The following is an 11,994-nucleotide window of genomic DNA, read 5'->3' as shown; positions in this document are numbered from 1 at the left end:
CATACACATACATATACATATATATATTGGTGCACTTCTTAGAACCCATCTTTGGTGGCTCACAATAGCCATCATTGCAGTTTCAGAGTAGCAGATAGAATCTGGTCTCCAGGGATATTTGCATATTGTGCATGCATGTGGTACACATAAAAACATGTAGGCACATACTTACATAACAACGTTCATATCTATGTAATAAAAACAATAAAATATATAAAAGTCAAGAAAAAAGCAAAAATGAGAGAAAGAAAAGAAAAGAAAAGAAAAGAAAAGAAAAGAAAAGAAAAGAAAAGAAAACAAGGAAGGAAGGAAGAAAGAAAGGAAGGAAGAAAAAAGACATAGAGACTAGTGGAAGTATGATAGGACTTGGATGTAGAAATAGGTGTTGTTTTCAGTGTGGTTCAAGATTGCTTTCACGGATAAAATGTTTTCATGAATAAAATTCTCCTAAAAATATGAGTATTGTTAAATATTTAATTCTGATTATTGCCTATTGTGTAGAATTATTCCTGTGTTTAATTACATTTCCTCAAAGAATTTATTTTTATTTTGTCATCTACCTGGCTTCTTAATAGAAATTTGTAAGGAATACCAAAAATATACTTCTCCTACAGATGTGTCCCAATTATTTTTCATTTCTCTGAAAGAAGCAAAGAAACAGAATTGTTTATCATATATTAAAATCTTGCCAGAGAGGCCTTTTAGTGGATGGTCTGCTCGAGTGATATTATCTCTGTGGATCTGTATTGTGTTGCTGCAAGAACTTTATTCTTGGTATAACCTTCTCTTCTTCCTTAGCGTTAATCTTCCCAGTGTGTGTAGGAAGGAACGATACCTAAGGTAACTAATTAAGATGAAAAGGGATCTGTGGGAAAGGCCACTTGTTATTTAAATTTCCATGCACATTTATTCATATGCTGCCTTTCAATAAGGATTGCTTACTAATTCTTTCCTGGAGAAAGTGGTATGTGCCACATGAATTAACCAGCTTCTTATGGAAACAACATTTATGAAAACATGCAAAACATAACAAAAATGTTGTGAACAGTTAATCAGGTGAATAGTCTCTGGAATGATCACTTAAAAAATTCTCCTTTTTCTTATATAACTTCTGAGGCTGGACAATGTTGCCAATACCAGGTTAGGCTTTCAGGGGTTGAATACTCTGTCTCTTAAGTACTCTATGTAAACACATATTACTACACTAAACCTAGCCTTAGTACAACATTGCATTTGCTTAGCCATCTGTTATATTTACATAGCCAGAGTCCAGGCTGTTCCCTGGGGCTCTACAACTTAATCAAATACTCTATTTACACAGTCTCTTTTTTCCTGAGAGCTGCCTCTGCTGATGAAGTTTACATGGCTCTGTCTATCAATTAGTCTAGCTACTTGCCAATTAGCTAATAAAACTAGAAAGCTAGCTCAGACAGAAGTGTTAGTTAAAAGGACTTTCACTCATACAGACTTTTAAAAGAATGTTGACATTGTTGGCTTCTTTTATTTAGTTAGTTACTTTGGTTCCTCCTATTGATAAGAAAGCCTGGTTCATTTAAAGAGGGATGAAGATAGCTTGTTCTAGAGATAATTTTAACTATAATCATGGCCCTAGGACACTCTAAATTTCATATTTCAATATGGAGATCATTTTATATGTGTTTTGTAGTAACACATATATTTGTTTTGTAGTGAAACATTAATACATGTTTCAAATAAATTGTTGAACACATCAAGTAGGTAGGTGATAGCAAGCCTTGCACACAGTTGGACAACACTCTTAGATATGTGATTGATGGAACACTACTATTCTGGTCATGTAATATATTTCAAAGAGTTTTTATGTGTTTGTGAGTCTGATAGTTCCAACAGAAAACTGGAGCAAGGATGGCTATTTAGGAGGCTAAACCTAGTCCCTCATGCACTGTCATTAAGCTCTGGGAATGCAACATTCCAACTGGTCCACATGCTAAAGTTTTAATTTCTCAGTCTTTTCTGGCACAGGTTCTTTCTGGGAATGATTCTTCACACCCTTAAAACAAGTTCTGGATATTACAGACTATATAAAATTAGAAATACAATAAGCAATGGGGATTAACATTGTTTGAGCGTGTAAAAACAACTAAAGGATGGTATACTTTTTACTAGTGAGTGATTCTGGAAATTTCCAGTAAAAAACAAATCATTTGAACAAACAAAACCATTGGTGAAATAAGTTGTAATTAAAGCAATTGCTGGACTTACTCTTGCCATTTGTATATACACATGTGTGGATATTTAAACTAGTAATGACATTCCTCATATTTGTGTATTATTATATTATGTTTTATGTAGTATAATAACACATTAAATATAGTGCTATTGACCTCAAGAATGCTGTAAAATATACCTATCTATATAATACACTATTTCCAGTTTTTTTGGTTTTTGTTTTGTTTTGTTTTGTTTGTTTGTTTTAGTGAGAAGTTTTGCTGTTTAGCCTTGACTGTCCTCAACCTTGGTCTGTAGACCAGGCTCAGGACCTTCTAGGGATCCACCTACCTCTGTCTCCTGAGTGCTGGGATTAAAGACATGCACCAGTACCACCTGACACATTCCCATATTTAACACATCTATTTTGTCCAACACAATATTCTTCATAAGATATTCTAGAAGGCTTGATAAGCGAACCTACTGTAGTCCTCTGCCTTGACCAAGGTTTATGTATTTCAAGTTGGATATTCAGAACAAACACTTATACTAAAGCAAAGCACGGTGTTCACTGACAAAAAAATTAAAAGTGGAGACAGGTTGAATATGCAACAGGTTGAATATGATAATGCAAATATTCATCCTCCAGAAGGATCCTTCATTTGCAGCACTTCCTCCCTCATGAGCATCTTTCAGGGAGTTAGTAACAGAGGTCAGCCTTGCTTCATTGTGTCAATAAAAGGGTAATAGTTTCTAGCTATGCTCCACTGTGTTGTTAAGCTGCTTTGAAAAAATTTGGAATGTCACCCATGTTCCTTTGTCAGAATAAATGCTGTACAATGTAAAATTCTCCTCTTTCATCTCTTCTCTTCCATCAGACCAAACTTCCTGTCAAGTTTTGAACTTTTTATTCTCTAATTTTGTCTTCCTTAGAATTTCATGTAGTTTGAATCCACAAAGAATGTGGATTTCAGGCAGAATCCTTTTGCCTATCAACTTGCATGGAAGTCTCCTTCCTATCTCACTGTAGGTCCAGACTCCATTCTTTATTGCTTAGTGATAATCAATGATATGGATAGGCCACATATATTTTGTAATGTATTAAAGGATCTTTTGTTGATTTTAGCCTAGAGTACTAATGAATAAAGCTGACTTCAATATTTATCTGCAATTGTTTTGTCAGTTCACATTGATTCACTTTCTTGGAGATGACAAACAAAATGCTTAGATCCTGTGGGGATAATGTGCAGTGATTGGAAGATACCTTTCGATATGGCATTCCATCTGGCTTTCTCACTAACAAACAAACAGGGCTCCTATCACTTCATATGAGTCCCAGCCCTAGGTAATGATAGCTGTTAACTATTTATAATGGTATTATTGTATCAATCAATTTGTAATTCTTTAATGACATATGACAAGGAACTCCTTTCTGAGGATTTAGTATCCATTTCTTAAAACATCCACTAAGACATTGAGTGCCTGGACCTTGCTTAGTAATGGTTACTACTGCTGTGAAATGTCACCAGGACCAAGTCAACTTACAAAAGTGAGCATTATAAGTAGAGCTTTACTTTCAGTTCAGAGGCTTTTGTGGCAGGCAGGTATGGAGCTGGTAGCTGTGAGAGCTTTCATCATGATACACAGGCAAGAAGCAGAAACAGAGCAAGAGAGCCCTCTTTCTTTGGGCTTTGAAAGCTCAAAGCCCACTTTCAGTGGCCTACCTCTTCTCACAAGGGCATATCTTCTATTCCTTACCAAACAGTCTGCCAATAGGAACATTAAAAAAAAAAAAAGCCTCTTGGGCCACTCTCATTCAAACTATCACAGACATGATGATTTAGAAGTTTGCTGTATGCCAATGAGAAAATTGCTTGTTTTTAAAAGTGGCTTTTAAATCAGTTTTGTAGCTGATGCACATATCTGAACTCTATGTCTGGTCACTTCTTTAAATACTGATAATAAAATAAGGAGAAGAGGGTAAGGGATTAAATTGTTGAAAATATACACTACCAGACAAAATTTCTAATATCAGAAAATGTAATTATATTGTTTTCAATGCATGTAACATATATTTAACATTCATAAGCTTTCATATTCAGGACTGCACCAGGGCTCAGGACCCATTGCTACTCTTCAGACAGTCCCCATATTTTCTGACTCACAGAGTTTCTAGTGAATCATTTATTCCACACAGTGTGTCCACTTGACAGTATAAGAACCAAAAAAACCCAAGTACATAGAGTTATTGGAAAATGAAAAGAAAATATGGATGGTGAGGTTATTATAAAAGCACAATAATTTGATAGTTTATAAGAAATTCTGCCATTCCTTGAGATTTTTAAATTTTTTATAATAAGCATTTAGAGAAAAAGCTATGCATGTAGATATAGTTCAAAGCATGGATGTGAGGACAGTACATGATATAAAAGCCAAGAATGCAAATTAAAACATCACAGTTTGGTAACTGAACAATACCTTCAGGGAACTATAAACATAAACTATTAGTGACTTTACCTCAAGTCACCAAAACATGGTTTTCTGCCACCTCAGCTCTCTCCATATGCCCTAGAGTCCTGATATCTCTAAAATAGAGTTGTCTCAATTTTCACAAACCGTCAGGGTGTGAGATATGTCTTTTCCTTCTTATATTTATGGATAGCTAAAATTCCTTAGGGAATGAATCACTCAAGATAGTTAAAGATGGTTAAAGATGGTTCAAAATGTGACAGGAGAAGGCATAAGTTAGATAAGATGAAGAAACTCTTAGTCATATTGAAGCGATCAGACAAGGTGCCAAAGAGACACTGAGCAGTAAACACTGCTCAGATGCAAGGAAAAATTAGAGCTATATTCTGGTCAGGAGGAAGAAAAATCATACACATTTCAGAGAAAAAAAATATTCTAGCACAGGTAAACCAACATGCAGTTTAGGACTTATTAATGTAAACAAAAATGCTACCTCTAACAGGGATTTTGAGGCAAAATTGTAAACTTAAACACTTTAGGGTAATTTTAAAAGCTTCACTGAGTGCATCTCTCAACCCTCATTGGTGATGCTCCTTGCAGTAGATGTTGGTGAGCAGAGAACACACTTTGGGATGCGTGCCCTTAAATGGAATATTTAGATCACATTCTTCACCTCAAGCCTCAGCAATCTTGTTTGAAGACAGAATGGACAAATTATGAGTCAGTAGGGAGAGATGACTTCATGGCAAGGGTATTTCCCAAGTACAAAAGTGCAGGTGCGTGGATGAAATCATGATGACTGTGGTAGGATGCACAAGAGCTGCAAAGCCCAAACAAACAAACAATAACAAATAAAAACAAAACAAAACCAATAACAAAACAGCAACAACAAAAACACCCCAATATGGGGGGACAATTAGCATGAAGTTGCAGCCTTACCGAAGAAGTTATTGGTATTTTATTATTTCTGAAAAGGGAAAGTCAGTTTTTTTTCCAATGGCGTGGCATTGTGTATATTGGCACACTTTTTCAGGACCAGTGACTGAGTAGTTGATCAAGAAAGTTGAATTACATTTATTTATTTATTTACTTATCTCTCTATCTATTTATTTATTTTTTAAGGAGGAAGAACATAAAGTTGAATAGGCAGGAAGGTGGAGAGAAACTTAAGAAATTGGAGGGAATGAATATATGAACTATAGATTGTGTAAAATCCTCAAAGAATAAACATAAAACTTTTCTTCATGATGACTCAACACATACTTACTGAACGTTTGTTTCAAGGAAGAGTAAGGAAGACTTTAAACAATCTCCACAGAAAGCATATGTAGCTTAAACAGTCTATTTATTCACTTCTCTGATTATGCATAATAGGCATGGTTTTCTGACAATGGTACATTTCTTAATTTCTTTTAATTCTGCCAATCAAAATCAACCACTTTCCCTACTGTTTATTATGCTTATTCCTCAGTAATAATTAGTGGTGCATACTTTTTGTATGGATTAATTCCATTATTGAAGGATAATTAAGTATAAAACCTATATTTTTAAAAGCTGTACTATAAAAATAACATAAATACATTTCATTTAAGGAATATATTAATATAAAATAACATTTGAGGCTTAACTGAAATATGATCCAGTTATTACTTAAATTATGTAATTTGCTATGTTTTGATATATGTGTATAACTTAAAAGTCAACATTATAAGCAAGAAAATGAACATATCCATCACAACTAAAAGTAATGCTCTGTAATTGCTTCATCCCACTTTTCTCTTAAACCAAATACATTGCTGAAAATGTTTACTGTTGCTGAAAATATTTACTGTTTCCTCTCACTACAGTTGATTTTGAATATTATTAAATCATTCACAAACTTAACACATGATTATATTCTGTATTGCCTTATTCCATCAATTCACTATAAGTAATAATTTTAATATACTTCCATTTGTTTCTAAAGAATAACCCATTCTTTATTATCCCTGAAGCAAAGTCACTGAAGTAATTTATCACCACATGTTTGAACACTCATCTAACCAAAATTCTATTGTGTATCCTAAGATTTTTGACAACATTACACATCACTTTGCTTTAAATTTTCATGTCAAAATCTTTGTGTGTTCTCTTGCTTGTTTGTGCAAAATATCAAAGTAGAATTACTGGAATAGATACTTAAATAATGGCAGAACTGTAAAATTTTCATAATTTTATATTTTAATTAGCAATGTGACATTTATATATGGACTTCTTCACCATCCTACACATTCTACTTGGCAATGTGTGTGATCTTCTCTCATTGCTGTTGTCAATATTTATATTCTAAATACTGTCAATGTTTACAGACATTGTGACATTTCTATCAGCCCTTGCATCTCTTCATGGTATGTATATTAGCTACCTTTATATTGATATGACAAAATATCATTGAGTAAGGTAACTTATAGAAAAAAGAGTTTATAGATGACTGTGAGCATCCACTTCTGTATTTGCCAGGCACTGGCATAGCCTCATAGGAGACAGCTATAGCAGGGTCCAGAAAGCACCCAAGGAGATGAAGGGGTCTGCAACCCTATAGGTGGAATAACAATATGAACTAACCAGTACCTCCAGAGCTCATATCTCTAGCTGCATAGGTAGCAGGAAATTGCCTAGTTGGCCATCATTGGGAAGAGAGGCCCCTTGGTATTGCAAACTTTATCTGCCCCAGTACAGGAGAATGCCAGGGCTAAGAAGCGGGAGTGGGTAGGTAGGGAAGCAGGGCGGGTGGGATATAGGGAACTTTCGAGATAGCATTTGAAATGTATATAAAGAAAATATCTAAGAAAAAAAAAAGAAAAAGAAAAGAAAAAAAAGAAAAAAGAGTTTATTTTGGTTTATGGTTCTAAAGGGATAAGAGTCCATCCTGATGGGGATGTATGGCAGCAAACATTTAGCATAGTTATAGGAAAAGAACCTGAGAACTCGCATCCTGAACCACAAAAAAAAGAAAAGAGGTACAGACCAAGGACACTGGGAAAGTGATAGGCTTTGATGTCAAAACCTACCTCAACTGAAACCTCACAAACCTCCATAAACAGCATGACCAAGAACAAGTATTCAAATGTGAGACTATGGGGAGACATACCATTCAACACTCCATAGCATGTTTCATCAGATACATTGCTCATTAGTGTTGGGGTGTTGTACAAAGTGTCAGCTATACATTGTTTTATTTATTTGGTGTTATTTTTAATAGTGATGCAGTCATGTTAAACGTTTTATTATATAGATCAAAATTCTATTGCCTTAAATTCAGAAGTAATTTCTATGTAAATGTACAAAATGTGCTTTATGGACGAGTGTTTGCTCATTTTTGTTGCATCCAGTTTCTAATGAACACCACTTATGGAGAATGGTACTTCATTTCTCTTATGACATGTCTCTGTATTTTATCAAAAAGAAGCTGGTCATTGATGTAATCAGGCCCCTTTCTAACCTCACTGCTATATTTCACTAACTTACTCATGTGTACCTCAGCACCCAGAGTCTTCATGGCAGATGCTACTCAAATATTAGGTTGTCTATAAATGCACAGTATCTATAGGGATCTCACTGAATCAGCAAATGCATACTGGACAGTGACAGTGCCCTTCTACAGCAGCAAGTGTTTGGTTTCATGATTGTTTCTTTTCTCTTCTCTTCTTTTCTTTTCTTTTCTATTCTTTTCTTTTCTTTTCTTTTGTGCTTTCCAACACTCTTATTTCTTAAGCAAAATAAAAGTATAACTTTTATTAATCCATGAAAAGATACAAAAGAAACTTATGCACATATTACTTAGTGAAAGAGATCAATATGGAGAAGATTCACTGTGAGTATTCTATCCAAGATTCTTAGGGAAAGGCAAAACTGTGGAGACAGTAAAATGTCAGCAGTATCTGGCACTCAGAGGGAAGTGTGACATGACCATAGAGGGCAAGGCATGGTTTTCAGTAAAGTGATGCTTTAAGAATGAATATAAATTATGAAATTTATCAAAATCCCACACAATATGCAACACCACAAGTGAAGTATAACAAACTATGGGCTTTAGAATCTGATATAATGACATGTAATATAAATTTACTAATGCGTAAGAAATGTACCACTATACTATGGGATGCTGATAGCAGGGAGGTTGTATATGTTTAGGAACTCAAGTTGCACAGGCACCTTTACATTCTGTTCTGGTTTTTGTAAACTTAAAACTGCTCTAAAATAAAGTCAGTTCTTTAAAACCATAAAAAAAAATTTGTTTTCCCACTTTACATTTTAAAAAAATGTTTAAAAAAGATTATTCTTACTTTTATTTTTAAAATTTAAGGTTACAAAAATATAATTGGTGCTTTTTTTACTTTATTATTGCATCTCAAAATCTTTCTAAGCATAATATCTATTATAGTTTTTATAATGGTAGAGAATTATTTATTACATGGAAGTCTATGGTAAGAATTATCATCAATTTCACTGGAAAACTCACAAAAATTCCAATGATAATTTTTATAGAAACAGAAAAGGCCATCATATAATAAATTATACAATAAGTAGGTGCATGAACATGGACACTCACAGCCACAAAACTCTCTAAAGTAAACAGACACTTAAACCCATCTTTGATACTGGTTCAATGTGTACACTAAGAAAAGGACAGCCTGTTCAACAGTGCTTGGAAAATTGGATATCTACATGTAGAAGAATGAATGTAGAAAAAATCAATTCCAAAAAGTTAAAAGAACATAATATAAGAGCTGAAAGTGCAGCTTCTAGAAGAAAGCACTTCAAGATATATTTCTTAAAAGTCCACAGTCACACGGGAAATAACCACTCAAATTCTTAAATAATACCAAACAAGAAAATCACAAACATGACTTGACATGCCATGACATGACATGACATAACATAATATAACATAACATAACAAAAAATTATCCTTGTACACAACAACAACAAAAATTAATAATAAAAAAACTTTGTACAGAATAATAAAGTACATTTACCAAATATATACCTGAGAGGAAATTAATATCCAGAGTCCAAAAAGGTCATTTGAAAATTAAGCAGAAACATATGCACTCATTCTAGAAATTGTCAGGTGAATTAGACAGACATTTATTTACACAAAAGAAGGAATTCAAGTATCCAAAAAACATTTGAGTACATTTATTCAACACCTTTGCCCACTAGAGAAATGAGGTTCTTTCCATATCAAGTGTAAATTAAAAATAAATGCCTTTAAGTCCATCTGATGGGAACATTTTAACAACTGAGTTTCTTGCTTCTCAGATTACTCCAGTTTATACCAAGTTGGCAGAAACCTAAACCATGTATGGCCCATGATGAAGAATATCATGATAGCAGCAGCATGCAGTGGAGCCAACTCAAGGCTTGGCATAGAGTGGCAGAAGAGAGAGATCACCAGTGCTCTTGATTGGCTTCATTGTCCCCTCTAGTTCCTCTGGATCACATTCTGTGTGATAGTGCTGTTTAAATTCACAGAAGCTCTCCTGCCTCTGTTAATCATCTCAGGATGTCACCTGACAGCAATAGCCTAAGCCCTTCTCAATCTAGTGTAACTTCAAAACCAGACATTAACTATAGCATGAAGAACATGACAGTCTATGTTTACAGGGATGATCCTATACCATAGAGTGATAGTGATGACAGACTCTGATGATATTAGTCTAAAACTGATTACAAAAGACTCTAAGTCTAACGTTTATTAATTATCCAAAAACTAAAACTGTGGCCTTAGTAAAGCTGGAAATTACAAGATGTGTTTAATGGTAAGTAAATTTAGTCAGTTTATGACAAACCTTTAAAAGGTGGCTTACCTGTTGCTGTTCGCATGGACATAGAGAGGGGACACAATTCTTTATCTTAATATAATATTTATTAGTCCTCTTTCAGGCAACCATTTTCTGGAGATGTCCTGGGGAAGTAGAGAGAAAGCAACATACAGAGAGGAAACATGGGATAAATGACTACATGAAACGTCAGTGGGAACAGCTGTGTCTTATGGAGAAGGGGATGGGAAGGACCACCACTAGAAAAGGAGACCACCATGGCCTCTGAGAAGTCATACCCAGAGTGGAGTAAGAGAAGAGGTACTCTTTCAGAGAAGTACTCCTGGCAGAATCACTGATGAGACTCCCTAGACCATCCAAATCCCAGCCTGAAGCTAGCTACTAAACTGTGACAGTTACAGTCCTTGAAATAGAGCTGTTTTGGAAGCTGAAGTAGGGATGAGTAAAGTCGCGGGCTCTGGATTTGCCAACAAACTAGGTCATTGTCTCTGGTTGGCTTAGTAGTGGAGAAGTACTACTGAACCAGAGATGAATATGGAGCTGGCCTATACTTTCAGGATAAAGGCCTAGACAGGAGAGCAGTTCCCAGGGCAGAGAAGGCAGGGAGGGAAAACCTACTTATAATTCCTAAGCTCATATTTTGCCTATATGAACTTGTGCATTTGTAAAATTATTGAATCAAATATAACACTTACACTCAAATGTACACTATATATTACTTATGCTTATATATTATGGATATATTAGAATGCTATCTGTAACCAGTTTATTTTAGGGGATATAGAAAATATATGATGTAAAAAAATCTATTAAAAGAAATATTTATCATGTTTACAGTGTACAGAGCCTAATTGTTTACAAAATATTCACTTTCTTAATGAGAATTTAATTTGGGTCAAATTTCAATTATAAATAAATCATTATGAATTATCTTGTGGTTCAGTGTTTCTCCCAACACATAATAATATTCAATTAACACGATGTTTAGAGGAGGTTGAAAATAAGCCTTGGGACAGTCAGTTTCTAAGAGAGTGGAGTTAATATTTTCAATGATTTTATGAAAAGTAACACATCATATTCTACATTTCTTTTTAAATAGTAATTTGTAAAGGGGTATTTTCTTACATTAGCTATAGTACAGTGAAAGCAGTGTAAATGGTTTGAGGTCTAAAATGACTGTTGGTGGGATTGCACTCTGGAAATCAGTTTGGTGGTTCCTCAGAAAATTGGATGTAGCACTTCCTGAGGACCCAGGTATACCACTCAGCCATATACCCAAAAGATTCTCCAACATATAACAAGGACACATGTTCCACTATGCTCATAGAAGGCTTATTCATAATAGCTAGAAGCTGGGAACAACCTAGATGTCCCTCAACAGAGGAATGGATACAGAAAATGTGGTACATATACATGTCTTAGTCAGGGTTTCTATTCCTGCACAAACATCATGACCAAGAAGCAAGTTGGGGAGGAAAGGGTTTATTCGGCTTACACTTCCATGCTGCTGTTC

The sequence above is a fragment of the Mus caroli genome, chromosome 6, assembly GCF_900094665.2.
Source record: "Mus caroli chromosome 6, CAROLI_EIJ_v1.1, whole genome shotgun sequence".
In the NCBI taxonomy this organism is placed as follows: Eukaryota; Metazoa; Chordata; class Mammalia; order Rodentia; family Muridae; genus Mus; species Mus caroli.
The sequence above is the reverse complement of the archived record's forward strand: the minus strand, read 5'-3'. Positions refer to the sequence as shown.